We start from the raw sequence: 6,081 nt of genomic DNA on the forward strand, positions 1-6,081 counted from the left end.
AGACCCTGAGGCCATGCTGGGGCCTCCCCCATCCTCCCTTCTCCTCCTTCCCCCCTCACCCCCGGGGGACAGGAAGGAGCCCGGGCTCACATTAAGGGCAGGAAGAGCGTGTCACTGACAAAGTGGACGGAACCAGATTTCTTTCTCCACATCAGTTCTCAAAGCCAGAAGAAGAAAGTTTGCTCTAAGGATGTTGTTTCCACCCAACTGGAGACTGAAAGGTGGAAGTCCTGGGCGGAGCAGTGGAGGAACAAGGCTGTGGATGGTGGGCGGGTGGGCCTGAGCCTGGAGTGTTTCTTATGCTGCTGTGGGCGAGCACAGCGTGTTTGTGCAACAAGAGAGAGGACAAAGGGACAGGGTCCCCAGAGCACTGAAATTGGCCCAAAGTCCCTTATCACCTGTGATACATTGTCAATCAACACTGGCCCAGAATAAATAAACTCATATGTCTTATGAAGAAGTTTCTATGAATCAGAGAGACAGAATCCCTTAAGGTCGAGTGGATGCTAAAAACCATTAGATGGCCCTAGCTGGTTTGGCTCCGTGGATAGAGCATTTCCCTGCGGACTGAAGGGTCCCGGGTTCGATTCCGATCAAGGGCAAGTACCTCGGTTACAGGCTCCTCCCCGGCCCTCGGGCAGGAGGCAACCAATCAATGAGTCCCTCTCACATCGATGTTTCTCTCTGTCTCTCCCCCTCCCACTCTCTCTAAAAATCAATGAGAAAATATCCTCGGGTGAGGATTAAACTAACTAAATAAATAAATAAATACCATTAGATCAGTGGTTCTCAACCTTCTGGCCCTTTAAATACAGTTCCTCATGTTGTGACCCCAACCATAAAATTATTTTCGTTGCTACTTCATAACTGGAATGTTGCTACTGTTATGAATTGTAATGTAAATATCTGATATGCAGGATAGTCTTAGCCGAACACTGTGAAAGGGTCGTTCGTCCTCCAAAGGGGTTGCGACCCACAGGTTGAGAACCGCTGCATTAGATGAAAGGCAAAGAACAGACATCCACGTGATGTCAAATGTCTGCTGGTCACGAGAGAGAAAGCTAATCTAACAATGGTGGGACAGAGGTGGGACGTCCCTTCGGGGATGCTGCGGGGACTGCTCAGGTGGCCCAGGAGGGCTCTTGCCAAGTCTTGACCTGATTCTGATGCAGCCTTGGGACCCAACTTGCAGTTTACAGAGCATCTCAGGGACGGAGGGGGCCAGTTCAAGACACCACAAGAAAGCAAGCAGTCTGATCCAGAAGTGGGCTGTTCCCTGTTCTCTGCAAATGAGTGTCCTGGGGAAGAGAGGAGGCTTAGAAAAGATGACTGTTCCAGATGAAAAGAGATTTAAGGGGCCAACATCCAAGTGCAATGGATTCCTTTTTAAAAATATATTTTTATTGATTTCAGAGAGGAAAGGAGAGGGAGAGAGAGAGATAGAAACATCAATGATGAGAGAGAATCACTGATGAGCTGCCTCCTGCATGCTCCACACTGGGGATGGAGCCTGCAACCAGATATGTGCTCTGACCGGGAACTGAACCATGACCTCCTAGTTCAGTGGTTGGCAAACTGCGGCTCGCGAGCCACATGCGACTCTTTGGCCCCTTGAATGTGGCTCTTCCACAAAATACCATGTGCGGGTGGCCCATGCGCAGAAGTAGGTATTTTGTGGAAGAGCCACACTCAAGGGGCCAAAGAGCCGCATGTGGCTCGCGAGCCCCAGTTTGCCGACCACTGTCCTAGTTCATAGGTCGACGCTCAACCACCGAGCCATGGGCAGTCTTTTATCAGGCATGAACAAAAGAGGAGTCAAAGGCACTGGGGGGCATGGAGGGCCTACTGTGGAGTGACTCTCAGAGGACAATGGGACCACTGCTGCTCGTGCATTGGATGGAAAATGGCACTGAGCCATTTAACAAAATGTGCTTGTCAAGAGATGCACATTGAGCCCTAGCCGGTTTGGCTTAGTGGACAGAGCATCAGCCTGCAGACTAAAGGGTCCTGGGTTCAATTCCTTTCAAGGGCACGTACCTCGGTTGCAGGCATCTCCCTGGCCCAGGCCCGGGTCGGGACTTGTGCAGGAGGCAACCAATCGATGTGTTTCTCTCACTTGGATGTTTCTCTCTGTCTTTCCCTCTCTCTTCCACTCTCCCTAAAAAATCAATGGAAAGATATCTTCAGGTGAGACTTAAACAAAAAAAGAGATGCACATTGAAGCATTTTGGGAGAAAATGGCCTGTAAACTTACTTTAAAATGATGGGAAGGGAATAGAATGGAAGGAAAGGGAAGAGCAAACTAGCAAATAAGAGGAGCTGGAGGGCACTGACTGGGAGGCTGGTACCTGGGCTTCATTACACTAGTCTCTCTACTTGTCGGTTTGCTCGACGGTGTTCAAAATTAAAAGGGAAAATAGTTTGATGGTTCCTCAATAAATAAACATAGTTATCGCATGACCCAGCAATTCCACTCCTGGACATATACTCAAAAGAACTGCAAACAGGTGTGCAAATAAAAGCCTGTACACGAATGTTTCCAGCAGCGTGATTCACCAGAGCGGCAACAGGTGGAAACAACCCAGTGTCCACCGTCTGACGAATGTAACAGATGAACCAAATGTGGTCGTACACACAATGGAATATTACTTGGCCATAAAGAGGAATGAGATGCCGATACATGCTACAATGCGGGCGAACCTTGGAGACATTATGCTCAGTGACAAAAGCCAGACACACAATAGGCCACAGATGGTATGATTCCATTTATATGATGTAATATAAAATTTCACAAGAGCTGTCTTGACCTAATTTGGAACTTATGACTGAAAACCCCCTTTTCTCTGCTCTTCATGGGCAGTTTGTTGAGCTCCCATCCCAGCTACCTCCCCCATCATGGGGCCCTCACTCTGGGGCCACTAAACATGTCCTCACCCCCTTATTGGGCTCCCACACTCAGGGGTCAGTACGAGAAAACTAGGGACAGCCCCTATGCCCAGAGGGACCCCGCGGAAACTAGCACGCTACCCCGATGCACCCCCATGTGGCAGCCTCCTCTCCTTTGAGTTGTAAGAAAGAGTTCTGCCTTTCATTTCTCTAAGTGTCACTGTCTTGTGACCTGCCATCAAAAAATAATCTTATCTTTAAAAATATGACATGGCCTTGGCAGGTGTGGCTCAATTGGGTGAGCAGCATCCCGTGCTCGGAAGGGTTGCCGGTTCGATTCCAGATCAGGGCACATGCCCAGGTTCCAGGATCAATTCCCAGTCTGGGTGCATAGTGGAGGCAGCTGATTGATGTTTCTCTCTCACACTGATGTTTCTCTCTCTCTCTCTCTCTAAAAAAAATCAATAAAAAGATATTTTTTAAAAACTAACATATGACATGTGCAGAATAGGAAAATCCAGAGAGTCAGAGAGCAGATCGGTGGGCATGAGGTGTGAGGGTGTGTGTGTGTGGGGGGAGGAGCAGTGTGTGTGTGTGTGTGTGTGTGTGTGTGTGTGTGTGTTTGTGTGACTGCTTTGTGGGTATAGGGTTTTCTCCATGGGTGATGAAAATGTTCTGGAACAAGACAGCGGTGATGGTTGCACAACATTGTTAATATACTTAATGCCGCTGAATTATTCGCTTTAGAATGGTCAATTTTATTTTATGCGAATCTCATCTCAATAAAAAAAGGGGAGTCAAGAGGTGTGGCTGTCGAGTAATCATGCTGATGTCCACACGTCACATTTCATTCTGACACCCCGTCAGTCACTGGGGGGACATAACGGGCTATAAAGGTGTAGGGTGGAGACTAGTGGGAACATCCGGGCTTTCCAGACCAGCAGCACATTATTTTGAAGAACAGCACTTCTTTTCTCTCTCCCACGGCTGTAACGCCAGGTCATGGTCCATCTTGAAAAACAGAAAAGTCTAAAGGAAGAGTGTTATCTACGGTCCCCCGCTCCAAGACATACTGGGGTCCAAGCCCCCAGTGGAGAAACAGCCATTGAGCTGTGACCACCTGAGAGAAACAGCATGACAGGCTCACCTGTAGTTGGAGACCAACATTCAAGTTCAACACCACAAGGCGCACTGGGAGGTGCCAGCCACGATGAGTGGTCGCACGCAACAGTGTCTATGTTAGAGACCTAGACCCCCAAAGTCAGCACACTTCCAAATCCTGGAAGGAAAGACACACCAAGCCCTTTCCTCACAGACTATAACTCCAAGTAACCCTCCAGGTGGGAATGGGATGACGCTCCCTAGCACGTGCATAAGGAACAATCCAGAAGGAGCCTGTGGAGCTGGAGAACAGCTTCTCCTAAGACCCTTTGACCTTGGGCCACCAGAATAGAGGAGAAACGGAAAGATGATTCCGGACCCCGAAGCTCAGCTTTCCTGAAACCTGGCACTGGGATGCAGGGGAGGGTCCATCGGACAGCAGTGCCCCAGGCCAGAAGCCAGGAAGGCCCTGCCAGTCTCCTCCTGGGCTGGTTTGCCCCCAAGAAGGGGGCAGACTCCCACCCCTTCACTGGTCCTGGCAGAGGGAAAGCTGAGAAAGAGGAGCCACCTGCTCACCCCGAGGGGGGAGGGGAGGAGTGCAGGGGGCGAAGTGAAGCGGGCTTCAAAGCCCAAAGCGGGAGGGGTGGCCAGTGGGCTTGGGCGCTGATGCCTTCGGAAGACCACGAGATGGGGCTATTTCCCTAGAAAAAGAAAACAGAAAACAAACAAACAACTGGAAAGGCAGTCAGCAGTCCCACCACTCAGGCTGGATCAGGAGGTGGGGGGGGGGGGGGGGGGGGGGGGGGGGGGGGGGGGGGGGGGACTGGATGAAAGAAGGTGAAGGGAGGACACCCGGGACACTGCACCCGGTCTTCTTCCATCCTGGTGGGACTTCCTCTGGGGTCTAGTGATTCAAGACCCAACAGCCTTCCCTTGGCCCCAGCAGCCTTCCCTGAAGCGCACATCACCTGCCACCCACCTGGTGGAAAAGCTGGAAGACCCAGGGCCTGGGAAGGCCAGCCTCAGTCCAGAGCCCAGGTCTAGGCTGAAAGCTGCCATAGGTCAGCCCAGGGGCCTCCAGGCACCTGGCCCAGCAAAACCCTCTGAGGAACAACCGTGCAACTGGTGTCTCCAGGCCCTGGCCTCAGAGGTAGAGGCTGGGCTGGGCATAAAGAGAGCCACCTCCTAGTGAGGTTCTGCCCTTCCCTGCTTAGCACCCTCCCTGAAGTGCCTGTCTCACTCAGAGTAAACCCATGGCCCTTCCTGACCTCTCTCTCCCCTCCTCCCACATCCTTGCTTCCCCTGCTCCAGTCACACTGGCCCCTGAACTCTTCTTCCTACTCACCAGGCCACTCCTGCCTCAGGGCCTTTGCACTGGCTGTTCCCTCTGCCTGGTAGGCTCGCTCATTTCCTTTAAGTTTTTCAGAAATGTTGCCTTTTAACCACACTACTTAAACATGCAATCCCACACCTCCCCTCCCTTCCTCTGCTCTATTTTTTCCCTTGGCACTTCCCACCATTTAGCATACTTTATTATTCTTCATTTGAAACCATTACCTTTCATTGTCTGTGCCCTGCCACTAAAACTGGACCCACCGAGCAGGGAGGGAGTTAAAGCAAATTCGCTCCCAGATGTACCCCCAATGCCCGCAGCAACCTGGCCCACAATGGGAGCTCGGAGGGGATTTGTGAGAACTGGCCCTGCAGGGCAGCCCTGCACAATTCCCGCACAGTCCCCGCTGTTCAGTTCGGTCCCTCTCCTGCCCTTGAGGGCCTCTACCCTGCCCTGAGCTTCCTCTTCTTAAGCCTTGGGGGGGGGGGTGCGCTTCACCGCCATCCCCCCACACCACCAAAGGGCACAACCCCCAGCCCTGTGCCTGTGGACGCTTCGCCGGGTGCCCCAGGCAGGAGTGCTGCGACCAGGGTCGCTGTGCCAGCCTGCACGGTGCTCCCACATGAAGAGGCGAACAGTCCAAACTTACCAGGCGGCTGGGCGACGGGATGCGCTCTTGCCGGCCCCCGGATCGGTGGCGAAGCGCAGTCAGTGGACACACACTGGGCAGCCAGGCTGCCTTCCTGGGGCGCCCAGGAAGG

General features: G+C 52.2%; 1 protein-coding gene across 1 annotated transcript in view; it reads right to left on the reverse strand.

The window, feature by feature from the left end:
* The window catches only part of ZFP92 (ZFP92 zinc finger protein), a 10,529-nt gene extending 4,454 nt beyond the window's left edge, over window positions 1-6,075 (reverse strand). The window contains 1 exon segment of the mRNA XM_005886173.2: window positions 5,970-6,075. The gene's annotated coding sequence lies outside the window, so the exon portion shown is untranslated.
* Window positions 6,076-6,081: the final 6 nt, after the last annotated feature.

This window comes from Myotis brandtii, unplaced genomic scaffold, assembly GCF_000412655.1.
Source record: "Myotis brandtii unplaced genomic scaffold, ASM41265v1 scaffold959, whole genome shotgun sequence".
NCBI classification, from domain to species: Eukaryota; Metazoa; Chordata; class Mammalia; order Chiroptera; family Vespertilionidae; genus Myotis; species Myotis brandtii.